Below are 22,795 nucleotides of genomic sequence, written 5' to 3' on the forward strand. Positions count from 1 at the left end.
TTTAATAATGAATAAAAAATGGGAGTGCGGGTAAGCTACTACGAACAGCATAGTGAACGCTTTATTGTAGCCAAGATAGACACAAAACCCACGCCTACTACAGTAGTACAAGTTTATATGCCAACTAGCTCTCCAGATGATGAAGAAATTGAGGAAATGTATGATTAAATAAAAGAAATTATTCAGGTAGTGTAGGGAGCCGAAATTTAATAGTCATAGGTGACATGGGTGACTGGAATTCGTCAGTAGGAAAAGGGAGAGAAGGAAACATAGTAGGAGAATATGGATTGGGGGGAAGAAATGAAAGAGGAAGCGGTCTGGTAGAATTTTGCACAGAGCATAACTTAATCATAGCTAATACTTGGTTCAAGAATCATAAAAGAAGGTTGTATACAGGGAATAATCCAGAAGATAGTAAAAGGTATCAGACAGATTATATAACGGTAAGACAGAGATTTAGGAATCAGGTTTTAAATTGTAAGACATTTCCAGGGGCAAATGTGGACTCCGAGCACAATCTATTGGTTATGAACTGTAGATTAAAACTGAAGAAACTACAAAAAGGTTCTAATTTAAGTAGACCTGGATAAAGTGAAAGAACCTGACGTTATAGAGAGTTTCAGGGAGAGCACAAGGGAAGAATTGACAGGAATGGAGAAAATAAATACAGTAGAAGAAGAATGTGTAGCTCTGAGGGATGAAGGCAGCAGAAGATCAAGTAGGTAAAAAGACGAGGGCTAATAGAAATCCTTGGGTAACAGAGGAAAAATTGAATTTAATTGATCAAAGGAGAAAATATAAAAATGCAGTAAATGAAGCAGGCAAAAAGGAATACAGTCGTCCCAAAAATGAGATGGACAGGAAGTGCAAAATGGCTAAGCAGGGATGGCTAGAGGACAAATGTAAGGATGTAGAGGCTTATTTCACTAGGGGTAAAATAGATACTGCCTACAGGAAAATTAAAGAGACCTTTGGAGATAAGGGAACCACTTGTATGAACATCAAGACCTCAGATGGAAACTCAGTTCTAAGCGAAGAAGGGAAAGCAGAATGGTGGAAGGAGTATATAGAGGGTCTATACAAGGGCGATGTACTTGAGGACAATATTATGGAAATGGGAGAGGATGCAGATGAAGACGAAATGGGATATAAGATACTGCAGGAAGAGTATGACAGAACACAGAAAGACCAGAGTCGAAACAAGGCCCCGGGAGTAGACAACATTCCATTAAAACTACTGACGGCCTTACGAGAGCCAGTCATGACAAAACTCTACCATCTGGTGAGCAAGATGTATGAGACAGGCGAAATACCTCAGACTTCAGGAAGAATATAATAATTCCAATCCCAAAGAAAACAGGTGTTGACAGATGTGAAAATTACCGAACTATCAGTTTAATAAGTCACAGCTGCAAAATACTAACGCGGATTCTTTACAGACGAATGGAAAAACTGGTAGAAGCCGAACTTGGGGAAGATCAGTTTGGATTCCGCAGAAATGTTGGAACACGTGAGGCAATACTAACCTTACGACTTATCTTAGAAGAAAGATTTAGAAAAGGCAAACCTACGTTTCTAGCACTTGTAGACTTAGAGAAAGCTTTTGACAATGTTAACTGGAATACTCTCTTTCAAATTCTGAAGGTGGCAGGGGTAAAATACGGGTAGCGTAAGGCTATTTACAATTTGTACAGAAACCAGATAGCGGTTATAAGAGTCGAGGGGCATGAAAGGGAAGCAGTGGTTGGGAAGGGAGTGAGACAGGGTTGTAGCCTCTCCCCGATGTTATTCAGTATGTATATTGAGCAAGCAGTGAAGGAAACAAAAGAAAAATTCGGAGTAGGTATTAAAATTCATGTAGGAGAAATAAACAAGCAAAAGACTTGGAAGAGCAGTTGAACGGAATAGACAGTGTTTTGAAAGGAGGATATAAGATGAACATCAACAAAAGCAAAACGAGGATAATGGAATGTAGTCACATTAAATCGGGTGATGCTGAGGGAATTAGATTAGGAAATGAGACACTTAAAGTAGTAAAGGAGGTTTGCTATTTACGGAGTAGAATAACTGTGGATGGTCCTAGTAGAAAGGATATAAAATGTAGACTGGCAATGGCAAGTAAAGCGTTTCTGAAGAAGAGAAATTTGTTAACATCGAGTATAGATTTAAGTGTCAGGAAGTCGTTTCTGAAAGTATTTGTATGCAGTGTAGCCATGTATGGAAGTGAAACATGGACGATTAATAGTTTGGACAAGTAGAGAATAGGATCTTTCGAAATGTGGTGCTACAGAAGAATTCTGAAGATTAGATGGGTAGATCACATAGCTAATGGGGAGGTATTGAATAGAATTGGGGAGAAGAGGAGTTTGTGGCACAACTTGAAAAAAAGAAGGGACCGGTTGGTAGGACATGTTTTGAGGCATCAAGGGATCTCAAATTTAGCATTGGAGGGCAGCGTGGAGGGTAAGAATCGTAGAGGGAGACCAAGAGATGAATACACTAAGCAGATTCAGAAGGATGTTGGTTGCAGTAAGTACTGGGAGATTAAGAAGCTTGCACAGGATAGAGTAGCATGGAGAGCTGCATCAAACCAGTCTCATGACTGAAGACCACAACAACAACATGTAATCACTGAAATAATATCACATACTTCTCAACCCATGAACTTTCATTTCGTTTCCTCCTCCATTTGTGACTACATCAGTTTTTGACTGGCAGTACGCCTGCCTTTGTGGCCGAGCGGTTTTAGGCGCTTCAGTTCGGTACCGCGCAGCTGCTGCGGTCGCGGGTTCGAATCCTGCCTCGGGCATGGATGTGTGTGATGTCCTTAGGTTAGTTAGGTTTGAGTAGTTGTAAGTCCAGGGGACTGATGACCTCAGATGTTAAGTTCCATAGTGGTGAGAGCCCTTTGAACCATTTATTTGACTGGCAGTGAATACTTTTCCATACTAGCTCTCATGTTTCTAAATCCGGCCGTCGCGATCCTTACGCGAGATGTATTTTGGTGCGACAAGGATTTGTATGTAATGTCGAATATTGCGGTTCTCTAATCGAAGTTGCTGTGTTAAGCCACACACCATTAATACTGTAATCAAAACTTGCAGGAACGTTTCATTACTCATTTCCATCAACTTAAAATCTTCGCCATTTGCATTTTCCCCCCTCTAGAAATCATTGCCGTTCACGACACAAAATGGAGATTCTATTTAAGTCATCCCGTATCCTGCCGATAGTCAGAGAACAAAAAGTTGCAAGTGCAGTTCAGCGTCATCGGTAAACAGTTGTAGACTAACCGTCAAATCATTTTCCCTGAAGCACAACAGACAACAGCTTTGTCGCCGATGAACACTCGTCTTCGAGGATAACGGATTGTGTGCTATTACTCAAGAAGTGTTCATGCCGCTCACGTATCTGAGAACCTTCTCTGTATGCTCCGACCATTGTTAACAGTCCGCGGTCTGAAACATTGTCAAACGCAAATCTAGGAATGTCTCCTGTCGACAGTTCGCAGGATATCTTGGGAGAGAAGGACAGGCTTAATTTCGCACAAGCGATGCTGTCTAAATTCGTGGTTATTAGTAGATAGAAGATTTGACTCTCAAGGTTCAAAAATGGGTCAAATTGCTCTGAGCACTATGGGACGTAACTTCTGAGGTCATCAGTCCCCTACAACTTGGAACTACTTAAACCTAACTTACCTAAGGACATCTCACACATCCATGCCCGAGGCAGGATTCCAACCTGCGACCGTAGCGGTCACGCGGTTCCAGACTGTAGCGCCTAGAACCGCAGGGGCCACAACGGCCGGCGTCTCTCAAGGAACCGAGGAGAATGGCAGGGAGAGAAGACGATAGGAGAAGTGTGAGTTTAGGAGGAAGAAAACAGTAGAAGGACATAAGAACTAGGTAACGAATGAGATAAACAGCGAAATAAATATACCAGACATTATTCGAATTTGGTGGTGATATGATTTAACGTGAAAAGAGGAGTAAAAAACCCGAAACAGCCACGATCGCTCTTTTAGTGCATTTATTTAGATTACCGGTTTCGGCAAATTATGTTGCCCTCATCGGATATTACGCAGTACATTTAAGCGATTCTCATCCATGTGCACAATGGACACGGTTTACTGCGTACAAGGACGAGATTCTTTGAAGTGCAGTGCATAAGATATGAAGATGGCAAAGTAGTTTGCGAAACCGGTTACGTAAATAAATGTTCTTCAAAAGCGGTCGCGGCTGTTTGAAGTTTGTTACTTCTGCTTTCAATTAAAGAAATGCCTCACGTTTGTTAAATTCGGGAGTGTTTCAAGTTTTCTCGTTTATTGCTAAAAAAAGGGTATTCTTGGTGCCTTAATGATAACCGAGCGAGGTGGCGCAGTGGCTAGGACACTGGACTCGCATTCGGGAGGACGACGGTTCAATGCCGCGTCCGACCATCCTGATTTAGGTTTTCCGTGATTTCCCTAAATCGCTCCTTGCAAATGCCTGGATGGTTCCTTTGAAAGGCACGGCCGAGTTCCTTACCCGTCCTTCCCTAATCAGACGAGGCCGATGACTTCGCTGTATGGTCTCCTCCCCCAAACAACCCCCTTTATAATGATAGAGGAGCTTATATGTATCAGAAAAATAGAGAAAAGCTCTTACGAAAGAGAGCGGTAAGGACGGTTGCTAGCTACAAACGGCGGCCATTGACGACTGCATCATTATTCGCCGGACAATAGGGCAAAAGGTTCAAACACCCAGCACGCAAAATAAAACGCCCCGCTCGTCGTAATAGGCTCCCCCAGCAGCCAGCGCCCCCTCCAGGATTGGGACTGAGCTTAAGCCGCCAATTCAGCCGCCAGCCTACGCCATACCTCACAGCTACTGGGCGCACGTGCCCAGTCAGCAATGTTCTGATTTGTTTTACTATCTCTCTTGTTGAGCAGCGTTTGGCTTGCCTAATCAGAGGTTACTACATTCATTTTCGTTCTTCATTTTTTTCTTTCGCTCGCTTTTAGTGTTTACTTCGTAGGAAAAAAAAAAAAAAAAAGAAATGTGTCTTTTAATGTTATACCCAACACTTTAACGTGAGATTTAGGTTACTGAGAAGTAAAAGCTAAAACCAGACTAGCCTAATTCGTTGGAAATACAGAGGTCTTCACCAAAACAAGAATACCCGATACTAATATTCTGAAGATGGCATAGCTGAATCGGGTAATTAGAAATTAGATAAAAATGTCTTTGAATCAAAGTCGGTGTATCTGGTCAGTCGCTGATCTGCCACGTTTATTTCTTAAATTAAGAATATCTGAACTGCAACAGCGTGGGATTAGCCGATCGGTCTTAGGCGCTGCAGTCATGGACTGTGCGGCTGGTCCCGACGAAGGTTCGAGTCTTCCCTCGGGCATGGGTGTGTGTGTTTGTCCTTAGGATAATTTCGGTTAAGTAGTGTAAAAGCTTAGGGACTGATGACGTCCCTTAAGATTTCACACACATTTGAACATTTTTTCTAAACTGCATATGGTATGGCCTTGTACAGAAAAAAAATCTGAAATGCATCAGCTCCAGTTAATTAAGTAAAACACTGTTCAAAATGAAGAACGATGTGCATTTTAAACGTTTACGGATGGATATAAATAAAAAAGTAATAATTTAAAACCGTATCATACCCACTTTCAGAAAAAATATTTTTGTAAATATTCAGCTGTCATTTTACATTTACTTTCTTCCCGGTATACTTCAGCTCTCTATATTGATCACTTCTTAGTGACAGCAATAAAATTTTGTGTCCCTGAGATAATGCTTTACAAGCGAGAATACTTTCAGAAAAAAATGCTACTATAAACATCCAATTGTCTTTTTACCTTTACTTCCATTTCCGTTACAATATTATTTCTTCTTCTACTTGCAACAGAAGCTAGCACATTTGTCAGTAACAAAGAAGTGAATGGAAATCCAGTTTTTGTTTGTCGTCAATGAGAATTAGCAGAATGTTGCCTATAACGACTAAAGATTCTGTCAGTTTTCAGTATAGAACGTAATAGAAAAACTTTTATTCCTGAAAATCTTAATTTCCAGTACCTTATACTGTGAAAAACGTGCTGTCTGCAGGAATGTTTATAATGTCATATCGGTAGCACTAGTGAATGTACCAAGACGAATTTTTATCTCTACTAAGAACACGTGTGTGGCAATAGAACCGTATGCTGGATTCGAACACGAAGACGGAAGTTTATAACGCTTTATTGACTGAATTACTTAAGTGCGGCCATCTAACTCTTTTCACCGCTTCATTTATGTATCCTCCTCCTCAGTATCTTTCGTGGAGTTCGAGTAAAAAGGAAAGCTGTATTCGCCGTATGATACACTTAAAAACGCCGTCTCTTTTGCAGGCAGTTTTAGAATAAGAATTTATTGGTAGTTTCAGTTGTGAGAGTTTTGTTTTTGCCGCCGGTATCCTGTACCGAAAAGTTACTTCGTAAAGCCGCCGGCACACGGACCGTGCACCCGAACGTTGAGCGTCCCGAGTTTCATACGTTATAGTGTGGAATAGCACGTTCGGCAGTCTTTACGAACGTACAGAGCAATATTTGGCATGTCAGATATTCTGAGCGTGCGTCTGAGCGTTGACCAATGAGATGGCACAACGCCAACTACGTCACACGCACGCCGTCTCCCTTCAGTACAGAGTTGTGAGGCACCATATTGGCATTCATCTGAAGCCTATATGTATACATGCAGTTTCTGAACACCAGCAAATTGAGAATCACTGGAAAACCCGTTGTTAGTTGTGTTATTGGTTCCAATAAAATAATGAGAAAGATCACATTCGCAGCAAAAGAATTATAATTAGTAACATAATTATCTACGATTAACGTTTCTAGCACGCGGTAACACAATATGACTAAGCGCAAGCTCCGTGTTGTTGGTTTAGCGTAATGAGTAGCGTCTATGTCCACTTATGAGTTTTTGTTGGGGCGGTGGTTAGCGTCTTATCTGATCCAAATTTTTTTCCTTAACATTCGCGTTTTTATTAGGTTCTGACACTTTGTTATTAGTTTAGCTCACCTTTTTTTGAGGCGTGACTTTGTTCGATTGGCCTAATCTACAGGACAGCTTGCGCTACTTGTACAAAAGTAGTTTGCTCCTTTTTCTTTTACGTTTCATAATTAACATGTTGCACAGATTCTGCTATTGGGTAGGAACAGTGATCGAGTAAGACTGACCTTGGGATTTTACTAAAATGTGGGAATAATAAAATAATATTTATCTTATGCGGAGAAGTATTCCAGATTTGTACCGCACTGTTTGTAATGGAACTTTTATAAGCCTGTGTTCTTATTGACTAGACATGGCATCTTCCTTTTCGTGGTCGATGAAATAAATGTCCATTTTAACGTGGGAATTTCACGCGCGCCCGTTGGGTAAACAGTGTGATTTACGAACTAGAAACATCCCTCAACTGCCGCTGGATTGCGTTGCGATCGCGTAATACCACGTTCGGGCCCACGTACCGTATGCACAAGTCGCGTCGTTCCTGAGCGTTCAGCAGTACGCTCAAAGTTGATGTTCGACAGCACAATCCCTGTGCCGACGGCTTGAGTGTGCTGTTACAGACGATGGAAACTGTCTCGTAAAGGAAGGCAGCCGAAGCAGTTCCCTCCACGGAACGCATACCAGCTGCGCGGTGGGTTAGTCCTTCCTTCTGATCACGAATTATCTCCGAAGGAGTCGATAAGGCGGCGGGTAGAAGGTGAGAGTTGAAGTGGAATAACCGAGTTGGAGCGGGCGCGATTTCTCTGATAGGAAGTGGTATCACATTGAAATTCAGATCAGCTATCGCCGGGAGCGGCAGAGTGATGCGGCCGGCTGGAGAGGTGGCGGCCATTAGCGTATCGCGGGGCGCGGGGCCCGCCTTCATTATCCGCTGGCTAATGAGGCGCCGGTATGCCGCCGCCTCGCCACGGCTGCCCTCATTACGGCTCGGCTAGCTGGCTGGCCCTTGCGACGTCGCGCACTGCTCGCCGCTTGTGCCGCGCGGTTGCCTACCTGGCAGGGTTGTGCAGCTCGACAACTGCGGCCGGCACTTTGCAAAAACGATCGCCGAAACTGAGACACCTGCTGTCTGACCTTTATTACACAGGTGAAGGGCACGACGGTATACAGTCGATGAGGACTACTGCATGCTGTGTCACGCATTTGGGACAACACTGTTGTGTGGGGTCTCCTTGTGCTGGATCCCAGGCTTTAAACATCATCGCTTGGAATCAAAGAGAGGTTCGCTGTTTGACGAATCTCCTACTATCCTAGCATACAAAACTTTCTTGGAGGATCCTGACGAGCAAATATGTTTTACTTTATCGATTTCACACACACACACACACACAAATCTAACGTTTTAACGAAAGTGGGTTTCTCTTGTGGTGCTTATTGTCACGGATCCGCCGGCTGCGGTGCTCTCGCGGTTCTAGGCGCGCAGTCCGGAGCTGTGCGACTGCTACGGTCGCAGGTTCGAATCCTGCCTCGGGCATGGATGTGTGTGATGTTCTTAGGTTAGTTAGGTGTAAGTAGTTCTAAGTTGTAGGGGACTGATGACCACATCAGTTGAGTCCCATAGTGCTCAGAGCCATTTTTTTTTTTGTCACGGATCCTAATGTAATAAGCAAAGACACACATCAGCACGAAATATACGAATGTAAAAGTGAACATTTCAGTTATTGTTCAGCGTATAAGTACATTGTGTAAAGTGCAGTATTTACTTCACATGCAGACTAATAATAACAATTATTATGAGCAGTATGTTCTTATTTTGGTTAATATCTCCAAATGCATGTCGCAAGAGGAAGCCGTTAGTGCTTATTTTCTCCCTGGGCAGGAGACACAGATGTTGAAGTATGGACACATGGACACAAAACGGCTAGTTTCTACTGAAGGCGTTGTCCACTCAGTGGTGCACTGGGCCATACAGAAAACATCAAGTCGTGATTTGTAAGTTTGTGACGTGTTAAAAGAATATTGTTCGATGCAGAGAAAAAACAATCTGCACACTGATGTGTGTGCATATTAACGTACTAGATACAAAAATATCAGCACTTATACCTATTACATCATTTTATCTAAGGAGACGCTCGCATCTGTCGAGATGCAAGAGTGACCGGACGATGCTCGTTATCGCTATGTGACTGACGTACGTAATCTTACTTTCACTGTTGTCGTAAAGACAGAAAGTAACAATAGGGTTTCCTGTCACAAACATTAATAGCTGGGACCACACTTGCCTCTTGGGATGTGCCGTAGCGGGAAGTTTCGTTTATTTCAAGCGTCAACTTCGCTTCGAAATTCCTCATGATATAAATGACGTATTCCGATACAACCAATGCCATTCTTTTCGTGATTTTTCATGTTATTTGCGTAAAAAATACTACGGGGTGTCCATTTAAGAAAAACGTAAGTTTGTGTTGAAACTTATATTTGCTTACATTTTAGAATTTCTCGTAGTGCTTACCTTTATGAGCCCGTCTCGTCTCGTACCAGTGAAAGTCGTTTTTTAATATCTATTCCTGTTCCAGAGATATTTGCGCTGAAACGCTTAAGTGAGCTACCCGGAAACAAAGTACACCTCTCATAGTTTAAAAATAAACTTCATAAACAGGATAAATCGTGACCACCGCATACGTCTGCTATGTATAAGAAATCACAGAAAACAAAAACAAGAATTTATAGATGGATAACGTACTTTTCCGCGGCGACTTTCTTGAATAGATGGTCTTTTTGGTTTAGATTTCTATCCAGTCTCAAGATTTCGATGGCGGAGAAAGTTGTCGAAGATCAAGATTGAAACCAAATCTAATGCGCCAAGAACACCGTGAAGCAACTGCTCAAGAATTTATATTTTCTATTACACTGATGTAGAGCATATTTCCAGCATCTCTGTGAGGTGTTTTCTTGACTATTAGAAACCAAAAGAAGGAGTTGTTAGTTGGTCCTGAAAAATGACGTTGTATTCAAAGTTTGAAAAACAATTGACAGTGTGCGAGAGTGTAGCTTGAGCATGATTGAAGAAGTCACACACTATTTCTATTGTACTGAACATGCCGGAAATGTTCAGTTAGTTAGACTGTTTGATGAACTTGTAGATTAAGGTTTTCTACAACTCCATGAAAATTTCTCTGTTATAAAAGGATGTTAAACTCTTCAGTCTGAAGAAAGATTTTATTAAATTATCAATTTATTTTGAATCCAATACATATTTTTTGATAATTACATGGTTTATAACGAACTTGACTTGTGACAAAACTATGCATGATAGACAATTGATCGATATGGATATATTAAAGAAGCGATCATCCTAACCCACCGTCTAATAAAAAGTAATTAAAAACCCTTTTTTATTGGTCGTTGTTTTCCAGCGAAGAAAAGCCAGTAGCTGTATGAATAAATAAAAAAACAAAAAAAATTATATGACCTACTTTACATATGCATAGCTCGCTTTGCGTACCATCGTCGCACATTGCAAAGTATTTCGCAAGACCATATGGATATGTCAAATATTTACATATTTATTACATAGAAGTCATGGATATGTCTGTATTGGATACCTTTATTAAAAGGGATACTTACTAAATGTAAATAAATTTATAGAAATGCCAAAGTTAATTTGTTTGGCATCTGGAATGAGCAGAGAATGCATTTTTACAGAATTATCGTAAAATATTTGAAAACTTTTTCTGAATCAGCTCCAAAGTTTTTTGAGTATACTATTTTTATTGTGCAACATTTCTTTATTATCCAACGGTTTTTTACAGTTCCACATACTGGACGCTGGGTAAAGGGTTTCACTCAAAGTCATTACCGTGATCATTCCTGGTCCCCGTGTGCGTGTACAAAATTTGTCGAGAGAATCATTATCAAAAACATGGCGGATTATGTTAAAAATTCATGGAAGCCTATGCATATGGAGAGTCATGCCGAGGTACGCTTGTTGTGTCGTTTACCAGAAGCTCACTCGAATTTCAGCAAATAACTAATGCATTAGAGCAATGGACGAAGGCATAAAAACAAATTTGTGTTATAAATTTAGTGGAACGGGCACAATGATGAAAGCACTGTTGCACCAAGCTCTGTGAACGCTAAACGTCTGTATGACTGGATCCAACGCTTTCGGACAGAAAGTAGATTGGAAACTTTTGATGATGTTCCGTAGTCGTTTCAGTCACCAACGGCCATAGTCTCTAACAACTTGAGAAACTGCCATACCTCGAGCACAAGATCAGTGACCTTCAGTTGCATAAGGGAAGAACTGCGAATCGGAAAGGACAGAGTCAGCGTCACCACTCTCAGTGATTTGCACAAACTTAAGATTTGTTTCCGGCTGACATCTCACTAGCTTCCTGAAGAGCCGAACGAATAACAAATCCATCGATTCCAAGACCAGCCTTCGCAGATAGTTTACTAAACAAATCAACGCGACAAAAACTGTTTAGCAACCAGCAGACGTTACTATGATGAATAAAAGCGTTTTCTAGCTTTCTTCAGTCTTCTTTGTTTTATCGTTCTATTCAACAAAAATTTCAAAGAGTGACACTGAATGTCTCGTAAGCACTTACTAAGCAAGTTTTGGAATCAGTTTCTTTCTTTCCTGTTTCTTGGCCACCACTTACAACTGTTATTTGATTGCAGGCTTTCCTTCATGCTGTAAACCGTTTACACTATAACTCTGAAATTGAAACAACATGCATCTAACAAGATACAACGTATATCTTCAGATTGTCACAGTACTTTGAAGTAGTGTATTAATGTTTGGTAGGTCTTTTAGCTGTGCAGTACGAGGTACGACAAGGTAGAGCTTTGTCACCGGAAGGGGTACCCTCTTGTGCGAACCAGATCTTCCTGAAATACAAAGACTGAACGAACAAATTCGGATATAGGGTTATTAGATACAGCTACTCCAAAAGAAATAGTAAGATAGTTAGAAACTAAATTCAAAATGCAATCATGATAGGCGTTCCGAAGAGCTGACGTCTGTAGGACGCCCTACCGATAGTTATTGCATCGTATTGCTCATGTCTACACTATCATCAGGTGAATATCGTTTCCTCCTTTCTGAGTTTGGCGGTAGCGAGGAGGAAAAAAACCTTCAAAGCACAAACCGTTATCGATAGCGTAGCTGACTGAGCTCCTGCCTAAAGACCTTCGATAGAACTCAGAGGCTATGACAGCATATATTTATTGAGCTGCCAAATTGGTGTGATTAGGCGACGCTTGAATTATGAGTGTAGAAGAAGGGAGCACCACTCTGTAACACGTTTCTCTCTTGCTTTAGCGCGCGAAACGAACGGAAAAAAGCATAGGTCAAATTAGAAAAACTACGGGACGTCATAAACAGTAGTAACAAGAATAGAATCTGGAATACAATAGCGCGGCCGCTACGGTCGCATGTTCGAATCCTGCCTCGGGCATGGAAGTGTGTGTTGTCCTTAGGTTAGTTAGGTTTAAGTAGTTCTAAGTTCTAGGGGACTGATGACTTAAGATGGTGAGTCCCATAGTGCTCAGAGCCGTTTGAACCATTTTTTGGAATACAATAGACGTCGGAAATGTAGGTCAAATGGCAATAACCGCAGCACATGCATTGATTTCAAAAACTAAAAATCAGTACAGACTCTAGAGCAGCCTTTCCACACAGTGTTCCTTGAAACACTGGTGTTTCGCAGGAAGTGAATAAGTACTCCATGAAAACTGTTGATAATTTGGCGGTTTTTCTTCTCGACATTTTTACGACACTAATTATTTTTTACTTAACTGTATTATGATTTCTGCTTCATTAGTTATGATTTGAATTTGGAGTAATCACTGCATAAAACAAGTTTTTTCCTTTTATAAAATTTTACTAACCTTCAAAATAAAATAGGTGTTCTATCAAAGTACCAGAGCTGTGAAAGTGTTCCATCAGAGGAAAAGTTTGCAATCCCTGCTCTAGGAAGATAAATACGCACACGGGAGGCAATGTACAACGTGACACACTTAAGCAGTGACATGGTTTCACTAATTGTAACTTGCTGTTTTCATCGGTCATCTGCCTCATCTATCAGATTGACCGGATGATCCAGTGCCTAACAAATATTGAGAGTAAACTGCTGCATGATGAAATCGTTTAGAGATGTGACTTCATTATATTAGCAGTCAGTGCAGAGATGTCTGCGTTTTAACCTACCAGAAGATAACAGTACGTAGACGTCTTCATTGTGACGGAGTGCAGTCGGAGAGTAAGTGGGATCTTAATTGAGTTTATAGTTTAAACATTTAAAAATATATATTCCTATCCAGTTCGTCTCTGACAATTGTAACGAGGGTGGTAGGACCCAACTTCCGAGCTCTTCGGTTCAACAAAATCGAACAAGAAAATGTTAGGATTTCGTGCCAGCTTGACTCTTTCAATAGATGTAGTGGGATGGCGAGATTAGTAGCGCACAGCCCAAAAAAGCGAGGTTCTAGGTTCGAACCACAACGACGCACAAAGTTTTAACGTATATCGTAAGATGATGGAGAATGTTTGGAGCATTTCTGGCTGCTCTGGTTGGAAGAAAGCAAGAAAAACCTCTAGTCAAGAAAATTTACAAGAAATTGATTTGAAAATTTCTTTTAGTAGCGTGATGGATTCATAGTGAAGTTTCGGAGAACATGTAAATGAACATGTGTGTGAAGGTCATTCAAGAAAGGGAATGGAAATAAATTCCAAACGATTAACAGCAAAAAGAGAAATGACTATTTAATCTACAGCAAAGTACTATAAACAAAACAGTGAAAAAATAGTAAGTTGTGGTTCAGTTTCAAGTCACTAGAGAGCTGAGATCAGCATCTTTTTACTCATTGACTATACGGCTGCCCACAGCAAAACGGAAAAGTAAATATTAAAATATGAATACCTTCGTAGAAAAATACTTCACGATATATCATTTCAACACAGTCCTTGTTTCCCTCATTTCTCTGCAGAAATGTTACTTATAGAGATTAGTGACTAAAGTCTTGAATAACGAGAGGGACATTGTATCTTATTAGAAAGTGTAGCGAATAGCAAGAAAACAGTAATTTATTCTTGATTATAGGCGTACGGAAACGTGTCGTGTGACTGGATGAGGGCTCAGGTATTAAGCAATGTTAGCGGGCAGGTGAATGCGTCTACATATGCCTCTGTTGTCTTATCTTTCATTGGCCGCTGTGTTAGGATGTATTTACTTGTTCTGACATTAAACAAGACTACAGGAAATACTCTTTCCACCAACACACACACACACACACACACACACACACACACACACACACACACACACATGCAACTCGAGAAACCGTAGACTATTTAATTTCATGAATTGCAATAAACTATTGTACTTAAGTGTAATAATTAAGTATCCACAAGCATCATCTGTGGCGACGTAAGTTGGAGCGGCGATGTAACTAACCGCTAGAAATATAGACGACTGGTTACTAAAAATGCTACTCATCAAATAATCCATAAAAATTTGGAAAGAACAGTGCTGTACATACACACAACACTAAATGGAAAAATTACCTTTTTTATGCATCATCAAATCTGTCGGAGGTTCAGAAAAGAGGGCAGTATGCAGCAACAAATATCTTTGATCATTTGTATAATAACATACGATATCTAACAGGCAGCAAACCAAGTTTCAAATTTAACTTAATTTTTTTTCCTGTACAACTACTTCTTTTATTCCGTTGACAGATTTGTACCTAAAAACTGGCAGCCAGTAAGAAAATAAACAAATAAGAATCACCTTATTGTTAAGTGTAGCTACATGAGTAGGACTAAAATATGAAAACGTTCATTGATTTTAACATTAATCATGTATGAATATCCTGTGAACTGACTCGTTTCACATCATTTCGATAGAGGAATCGTTCAAACTGTCTACGAAACATCTAACTAACTAACTAACTGTCACTGAGGCCACTTGCAATGCTTCTTCCCGACTAAATATTAATACTTCACTGTCTTTAATCCTTAATAAATAGGATTCACAAAAGGAAGATACAAAGACTGAAGCAGAGATTCCCAGCTTTTTAGGGCATATTTGCTGTTACATATATGCTGAAGACGTCTTGAAGTATTTGAACATAAGTACAAGGTTATTAATCAGGGAGATACAAACAAAAATAATGGCAATAGATCAGATTACAAAGTGAAAAACAGTTAGAATGAAGTCAGAACGTGAAGATTTCAGTGAAGTTCCTTTTGCTTAGGAGGAGGGGATATACATACAATGCTCAATTACTTGCAAGTTGTTGAAAAGTGAACAGCAGCACGTCTGGACAAGACAATGGGAGAGGTCCACGTGAAACTATTCACACCTGCCCCTGTTTTCGAATATAAATCAAATTTCTAAGAGCTTACTGTCATTTCAGGAGCTTAGATATGTTCAAAGCTCACGAGTCCTTTAGCTGTCACACCACGTAATGGTTGCTTACTTTATTTTGTGTTTATCTGAAGCCAAGAAACAGGATGATCACAGTATGAAATTCGGAGGTATCGTTCAGTCTATCAGAGGTAACTGAAAACCTGATGGCCTTCCTCAACCTCACTCTGCTGGGGCATGTCTGGACTTCGCAGAAAATTAACCTGTAAAGCGACAAAGTTTTAAAGCCTTCTGTTAGAAAACGTCTGTCATGGGATTTATCACTATGTCACCAGCTAAGTGCAAAGTCTATCTTTGTACTGTTGTCGTCTGCTAGGGAAGTCACACAATTTTGAGCGCATAGTCAGAAACATCTGAACGATACATTTTGAGGTGGAGCTATCCTGACCAGCCAGGTAACTGGTCGGTTCAGATTTGGGTTAGCTTGCTCATGTGGATAGAGACACAAAGCATTCTCCGTTCTTCTTCCGCTGACAGCTGGAGCTAGTCATATGGACGCTGCCCCCAACTTTCACGCTAAGATCGGACGCCTTTGCCTTGTGTTTTACAGTAGTGGCCATTTCTAAGCTATAACGTACTTCACTTTACCGTGAACCACTTGTCTGCATTCGCGTAATATTACGTTTAGTCTACTTTAAGCTCTACATATGAGATGCGCTTTCTTTGTGTACAATGTTAAATTTGTTATTGGGATAGAGAGATATTGTTCCATCTTCAAGGATCAATATAAGTCTTTCATTAACTCACCAGTGAACTCTCTCATTTTTTTAGTATTTTTTTAGTATTGCTACAGAGATATGAGGTTATATGGGGTTCCTTTTCTTTTGTTTTTGATGATTTGTGGTATTGCACTTAACTTGGTCCCTTGGAGGACATATGTAACCTTGTAACAAAAGTCTGATGCTTGTTTGATGAATAATAACCAAAGGCTACTGCAAATCCACACACTTCTTTTTATCCCGCAACCACCTGCAGTATCGTGTGCTGTTGTTACTAATTCTTTGTCTAAATTCATAGTTGACGCCCACACAATTTACTGAATACGTTTTACTTTCAGTGGAATCTTTATTCAGATAATCTACCATGGGCATATGATATACAATCATTTCTTTGGATGCCTGTCACAGCAAGAGTAATGTAGGTCTGAACTACAGAGAACCTGCCGATTCCGAATATACTGAGAGTGACTATTGTGATTAACGCTTTTTATAAACAGGTTCAGAGTATGCTACATGATGTCTACATCTCCGCTGCAAGCATTTTTTCTATAAGAGAGGATTCAGTACACTTCAAGGTTGGGTTAACAGGTATTGGCATATTGGTTCGTAATGTTTTGCTACTGAAACATATTTTCAGGTTCCCCTTATACTTATCGTTGCCCAATGAAGATCATGGGTCAAAATTTTATTTAAGAAGGGTAATATTTTCAGGTCAGTAACACTGAGATTATGCCAGCTAGGTATTCAGATCTCAACATAAGTAGGAGGCTTTCAAGTTGTAGGGACACCAAATAGTTTTTGGGTCAGTGCCTATGGTAAACTACGGAAGCCATATATCTATGTGCTCACTTGGACTTTCTTTCTTGTATGTCGTGATGTACGTCCAGCGCAGTAATTACTATACCGTGGCCAGAAACACGACAGACACGGCCGATATTAATTACAACAAATCTGTGGAAATACCTTGTATTTCAGTGCTTTAGGAAATATACTGTAATGTGAAAGGTCAGTGACTTTTGGAAGAGACATCTATTATATGAATGCAATAGAGTTTCTAAGGTGCTGAATTAGACCTCCAATAGCGTCTCAGCATGTTATGTTGCCTTTGATTCATTATAGAATACCTGGAAGAGACAATCGATGCTGCCGAAGGGCTTCTAAATAATTATTTACCCACATTATACCACTTTTGTTACTTAAAATATAATCTAAAATGAATATTCTCAACGTACGAGTAATACTGGCTGCGATCAGTATTTGCGTGGTGTGTTCTGAGATCTAAAAAATAAATTATTTTCTTTTATCTTCGTTGCTAATACTTCTGGTGCTGAGCCTGTGGAGAAATCATGGGTACTTTGCATCCCGTGTCAATGAAGGACGAATTTGTAGTCTTTTCCGATATTTAGCAACGGATGAGATGGAAGCAGATCTTGAAATCGTGTGAGAAAGAACAGCAGTAACATGACGGTTCTCGCTCACTGATGTCACATAGTGAATAGGGAAGAGGCCATCGCAAAATCGTAGCTGAACACAACGCTTACTTTTCTGAACGACAAACGACGGGCCGATTCAGCGTGGGTTTTTCTGCGTTGACTCGACCGTCTTTGTCAGTACGTGGGAAAGATATTTCACTTCATCGGTTTCTCCCATTATTGGACGTGTTATACTACCAATTCAGTTTATTCTTCAACATGATTTCAGTTTGCCATAAATAGTTTTCAAGTTTTACCAAATGAAAGACAACTGAACATAAATAATGAAGAATGAGCTTCAAAATCGGTACCATCCGAAGGTACATTACTGACATAATACCACAGAGTATTGTTGTTGCCATAACGTATGGTTCTGAAATGTCTCGAATATGGAATATTCTACAAGTCAAGATGACCTTATTGTCCTTGGCGATATTAAGGGATGGACGTATAGACTACACTGGAGTATCTTTCGAAGTGTTCTGCATTAGCTTTTTCGAAGGACTCATCCTTAGGTTTGAAAAGGAAACTGTAGATATTGTATATTCCGTTGATCGATATCTCATTATGCTACTTGTTGAACGCATGAAAGCAAATATGACCATGCTATTTAGTGAGATTCCAAAAATTACTAAGCAATAACTTTCAAGGAAGTCGTGAGAGGACAGTTTGGTTAGAAAATGTCAAAACTATGGCATAACGTAGAGAGAATATTCACTGAGAAATGATAAACAGTAAAAACAAAAATGTGGCAAAATATATCAACTCCTGCTTCTGAAAATGTGTTGCTATACAATATATTGATACTGACTGTTCAGCTAGACATAATTAAAAGAGCAGTCCGATAAATTATGTATAACACGTGGGCGGGAGATAAAAAAATGTCAACATGGTTTTTCTTTCGAATAACAAAACAAAAATACAGAAAGGTACGTCAATCTCTGCTTCCGACTGTGTGTTGCTATAGGGTGTGGTGATGTTGACCTTACATCTACATGTAATGAACAACAATCTGTTAACCTATATATAAAACATGAGTGGGAGGGAAAAATATCTACATGGTGTTCCTTTCGAATAGTAAAAGGGTTCGAATTTGCCCTTATTTTAAAGAACTGAAAGTGATTTTTCTAAATGACAAAACTTTCGCGAATTGACCGTTCTCTAATTTCCTTATGGACAGTATGAAGCCCAAAAGCAAAAAAAAAAGCTAAAAAACGGAAGTGTTATTATTTAGGTGGTTCGCAAACCAAAAGAAAACAATGAAAAATGCGTGTTGTACTCTATTTGCGCAATTACAGACTTTCGTACCCTATGTGAAACTGTTTATATGAAAAGTGAAGTCATTTGTTGACAGAGTCAATCAAAACATCCAGTACTGTCAATAGAAATGTTCACTCAGCAAGCATAAAAATGCTTGTAACTGGTATGTTGATATCACAGAGTTTTGTTGTGCTGGTAAATAATCGATAACTGCAGCACGTTTGCAATCTATGAAAGCTGATGACTTGATCGGCTAAGGTTTGATAATGACTCAATCTGGAAACTTTGTGATTAGAAATGTTCAACTATTGTGCATTGACTAGGACCATCAATCGGGTTTATCGATACTTTCAAATGAAAAACTGTTAGGTACTGGACGGAAAGAAACAGTGAGTGACTCGTTGCGTCAGATGGAAATGGGATATCTGTATCATTTTTAATTTGCCCAAAACTCTATGATCACTGAGTGTGAGTGTTCAGGATATGCAGTAATGTGTTTTGCGAACAGAAACATAGAATACAAAGGTACTGATTTACGTTTGTAACATTTGAACAAAAATGTTTATTTCAATGTCCAATGCGACATCAACCTTCGATAAAGTCATCATGTATTCAAGTGAATGAATTTCTCCCGGTTCTAAAGAACAAACACACGATGTATGGCTTCAGCAAATGTGTTTGTTTTTCTAAGAACGTGTATGTGGCTTAGTTCATTATTATGTTGAACATTCAAAACTTACGCAAATGATGATGTTGTTATTTCGGTAACTTCTGCTAAAATTTTTTCATGCTCCAGTTGGCAAAGAACTAAACTGGGATCCCATCATGTGGCAGTAACTATACGTTGCTGAGGTTGAAGAGCAGTATAGTTTGTCCTTCACTAACATAGCTTCAGATACACAGAGACCATGAACCGGACGCTAAATGGAAAACATCCGTATTGAGGGCAACGCTCCCAAGTAGCGTGTGTTGTCCGTAGAAGATAACAAGTGGGTTTCAATGTGGCAGCGATATTTTAAAGTCATTATAAAATTAGGAATACCTCGGTGCTGTAACATAAAAATGTGAGACTGACATTACTGTTGTTTGAAATAGATTGCACCTTTTCATTGTTCTTCAGAACGTTATGCCGTTTTGCATATATGGTGGAGTGACTGTCAATTTGTTGCAAATGATGAACGTCGCTATAAAAATGAAATTTTCTAAATGTTTGCGCTGTTAATATCTTTAAACTTTTTTTGGATGTCTTCAGACTGTTTGTATATATTTGGCAATACAGCATGAAATGCTTGTATAACGATTATTTCGCATTCATATTGACATGTGCTAGCCTTAAAAAAATTTAAAATCGTAGTATTTACACTGAAAATAAGGAAGAAACAAATCATTCAGAACGCCCGAATTTTATTGGTCTCGTTAATAGCGTAGAAACAAAGTTGAAAATATAACAATCTGAATGGAATAAAGAAAGCCAGTAAAGTACTTAACGTTGGTGAAAAACTGGGGCATAATAACATCATGCTACTGCACGTATTGTGTTCCGAGGATCCCTTACCGGCAGTGACACATAAATAATGGTTCCAAAACAATACATAAATTTCCGTAGAATAATCTGTAAGATATATATATACCACAGGAACGCCAAGAGCTAAATATTATGAATGAAATACTGTCGTGGACCTTCAGTTTTTGTCTTGAAGAAATTATGTTTCCGTTACAGAAGTTACAGGACATCTAGTAGCGTCGTCTTATCAAAAAATGATATGCTGGAAACTGTTTAGCCTGTCGCCGAGCCCTGTCGGAAACTGAACGCTGCGAAGTGAATCATTATCAAGAGAACAACTGATACAGGCAGGAGGCTGAAATAGGCAAGATATTAATAAAAACGTGGTGCAGTAACCTCACAACACTATCTGTCCCATCATAGCAGTTTCTGTTGGCGCATTTCCTCCAGTTTGGGCACCGCGCCAAGTCAGAGTCGTGTGCGTGATGCTGCGGTGCGAGCTGCAAATCAGGTTGAGACCGTGTTTAACTCTGCGTTTACACTTTAGGAACAAAGTCTTGAAATACTCTGAAACTCAGGATTGCGTCAAGTTAGCCTGACATAATTACTCAGCTTAGTAAATATCCTTTATTTTTTATTTTATGTCTCATTCATCCCTTGCTACTGTGAGTAAGTGCTTTAAGAATGAATTTAATTTAATTTTCACAGAAAGAGATATTTTGCCACACCTGTTCCCAGAATAATCTTGCGGGGGCACAAGGGAAGGAGGTGACTAGCGGAGGTAGGGTGGGAGGGGGAGTGGAGGAGGCAGAACTGAAAACGTGAGGTGATGTGGAGGAAGACATCCTATACAACGATTTGTTTGCTGTCTGGGTATGTGTTTTCTTGACGCTTAATGCCTACTAATTCGAGCATACGTCAAAAATCTGCAGATTGATTCTATAAGGAGCCGCAATAATCATTGTTGTAAATAAGATGCGCCACTAAAAAAATCGTTCAATCTGCGGTCTTCGGACATAGATTCAACGAAGGGAGCACACTTTTTCAGATATGCGTTCAAGCTTTAATTGCTTCGTTGTGAGACATTAGTAGCGTATAACTTGGAACGTGGTGTCAACACAGCACCTCTGTAGAAATTGAAATGAACACATTTATAAAAAAAGTTGTATTAAGACATGACAGTTATGGAAGTCTAGTTCATAATATATTGAACTGGTTTGGCGTTGTTTACAAGCTGTACGTAGGTACTTGTGTGATATATAAAATGACCAGGTTAATTTTAGTAAGATACTTGGAACCCCTGTAAACATGCTTCAAGCATAAAGCGAAATGACGATCCAATGCAACTTGTCACTGTACGTTTAATGTATATGGGCACTGCACAGATTCTATAATACCTTCTCAGTCTCTTTTTTTTCTGACACTAACTTGTCGAAACCACGTCGTACGTAGAAAGTGGTTGCTGGTACTGAAAGTCTTTCACTAGTAGCAGCGTACACTCCCTACCCATATGCTGTCTCAACAGAGGTAAGCTGTTGGACGTCTGCGACTATGCCCTGACCTGCAATAATAATACAGGTGATTTTGTTCTGATGACTGCAGGGCAAAACAATCGGATTGTACTTTAACCTTGTAAATAAAGATCCGTAACTTCTCTGGTCATCTTATCTTGAACTCTTTGAATTTTTCTAATAACTGATGTAATTTTGGTAGAAGACTTAACAGAAGGTGGTGCGCCACAATTTTGATTGGACTATGTATTTGAAAAATGTCACACTACCACCTTGAGCTGTAGGTAAAATGCTTTATTTACACAATCACCCTCAGTCGCCTGATCATCATCAGGTTTATAAAAGTATTCACTGTAAAATGTTAGGTGAAATGTAAAATCGTTAACGTCATGTGATAACACATAAATTATATACTATTATCATATTGTAAAATAAATTACGTCGTCAGTTTATAATGTTGAATAGTTTTATGAACCTGGTAATGATCAGGCAACTGAAACTGGCTCTGTAAATAAAATATTTTAAGAGCAGCTTAAGGCGGTAACATGAAATTTTGCAGGTCCAAAATAGCTTATTTGATTAAACGTGTGTTGTCTATCGATTTCGTTTGTTAATCGTTGTGTACGTCTGGTTTAACTACAATGAGAATTTTGAAATTATGCGTTGTCTTGACATTTGTTTTGGGCTGAATTTTGCTTCTTGCGTATCCAGTATTGATCTTGTTAACTATTATTTTATTGAAAATAACTGTATATTCCTTGTTTATTGAAAAGATTTTGCAAAAATATACTTAGCGGTCTAGACAGACTCCAAAGAGGTTTTACAGTCCATTACAAAGATAAGACAGTATTTTGTTACAAAAGTAAATGCAACCTCTACTGTAATGACTGTCATTACAAATCAATAATATGTTA

At 39.5% G+C, this 22,795-nt stretch overlaps 1 protein-coding gene across 7 annotated transcripts in view; it reads right to left on the reverse strand.

Moving 5' to 3' along the window:
• LOC126366011 (gamma-aminobutyric acid receptor subunit beta) overlaps nucleotides 1-22,795 on the reverse strand; it is a 603,333-nt gene that overhangs the window by 579,747 nt on the left and 791 nt on the right. The gene's annotated exons all lie outside the window — the stretch shown is intronic.

The sequence above is a fragment of the Schistocerca gregaria genome, chromosome 4 (genome assembly GCF_023897955.1).
Source record: "Schistocerca gregaria isolate iqSchGreg1 chromosome 4, iqSchGreg1.2, whole genome shotgun sequence".
NCBI lineage: Eukaryota > Metazoa > Arthropoda > Insecta > Orthoptera > Acrididae > Schistocerca > Schistocerca gregaria.